We start from the raw sequence: 1643 nt of genomic DNA, 5'->3' as shown, positions 1-1643 counted from the left end.
AAGTAATATGCAATCCCTTCACAGGATGAACCTCATAACAACATCGCTGCCCCTGCGATTGAAGCTAAAATTTTGAGCTAAAACCCTCACTATTGTCAGTCGTACAACAAAACCAGTTTTCAGGTAGTCCCACGGAGGACCCGAACCTACACTTGTCAGTATTTTTGCAATACACAAACATGGTGAAAGCGAATAGTGTCAGCTCAGAAGCTATAAGACTCCGTCTTTTCCCATTTTCATTAAGAGATAGAGCTAGAGCTTGGCTCCAGTCTCTACCATCCAACTCTATCACTAAGTGGAACGAGTTGAAGAAAGTCTTCTTAGCCCAATATTTCCCACCTAGTAAGATGGCAATGCTAAGAGCCCAAATAAACGGGTTTAAACAAAAGGATAATGAATCACTTTTTGAAGCTTGGGAGAGATACAAAGACACGATGAGGCTATGCCCACATCACGGTCTAGAAGAATGTCTAATCATTCACACCTTTTATAATGCTCTCTTGTACAATACAAGATTGACAATAGACGCCGCCGCAGGTGGCGCACTGATGGAAAAACCATACAACGAGGCCTATCAACTCATTGAAAGTATGGCCCAGAATCATTACCAATAGGGAAGCGAAAGAACCTCTATAGAGAAACCTCAACCGAAGGGCGACATGTACGAATTAAGCAGTCTTGACCATGTCAACGCCAAGGTAGATGCCCTAACCCAGAAGATAGACTGCTTGACCATAACACCAGCAGCCACCGTGGCTACCGTAGCACCAAACTGCGAGATATGCGGAGTTCAAGGGCATACTGTCCCAGAATGTCAACTCTTGACAGGAACCTCCACAGACCAGGTGAAATATGCTTAAGGAAACCCTTACTCAAATACCTATAACCTAGGTTGGAATAACCATCCTAACTTCTCGTACAAAAATAATAATACATTGTATGCACCTAACCAAGCACCTGCTGTACCACCAGGATATCAAAAAGCTGCCACAAACACTCAAAATGCTCCTAGGAAATAAAATTTAGAAATAACGATGGAAAACTTTATATCTACTCAAGCCCAAACAAATAAAGATTTCTTAAATCAAAACATACACACTAGTGAGCAAATCAAGCAGTTAGCAAACAAGGTAGACGCATTAGCCACCCATAACAAAATGTTGGAAACATAAATCTCACAAGTGGCTCAACAACAAGCACCTACCGCTGCTCCTGCAGGCACATTTCCTGGACAACCGCAACCAAACCCGAAAGGTCATGCAAATGCTATTATACTACGAAGTGGGACAAAACTAGACGGACTGACCGACCCTAGACCCATCCATGCATCAAGACCCAGGTAAGGTAACTGAGAAGGAAGACGAACAAGAGGAAGATAAAAACGAAGAGGCCGTAGAGAAAGAAGAACCTTATGTGCCTCCACCACCGTATAAACCCTATATCCCTTATCGTGAAAGAATTGTTAAATCTAAAAGTGTAGGGCAATTTAAAAAATTTGTAGAGCTTCTAAAACAATTGAATATCACAATACCCTTTACAGAAGCCATAACTCAAATGCCCTCATATCCTAAGTTTCTCAAAGAAATCTTATCTAACAAGAAGAAGATAGAGGATAACAAAACTGTTACACTTACTGCTGAGTG

General features: G+C 41.6%; 1 non-coding gene across 1 annotated transcript; it reads right to left on the bottom strand.

The window, feature by feature from the left end:
* Window positions 1-353: 353 nt before the first annotated feature.
* Window positions 354-460, bottom strand: LOC127109942 (small nucleolar RNA R71). Its single transcript, XR_007797185.1, has one exon. It is a non-coding gene; the product is annotated as a small nucleolar RNA R71 (small nucleolar RNA).
* Between the last annotated feature and the right edge of the window lie 1183 nt (window positions 461-1643).

Source organism: Lathyrus oleraceus, chromosome 7 (assembly GCF_024323335.1).
Source record: "Lathyrus oleraceus cultivar Zhongwan6 chromosome 7, CAAS_Psat_ZW6_1.0, whole genome shotgun sequence".
Taxonomy (NCBI): Eukaryota; Viridiplantae; Streptophyta; class Magnoliopsida; order Fabales; family Fabaceae; genus Lathyrus; species Lathyrus oleraceus.
The sequence above is the reverse complement of the archived record's forward strand: the minus strand, read 5'-3'. Positions and strand labels throughout refer to the sequence as shown.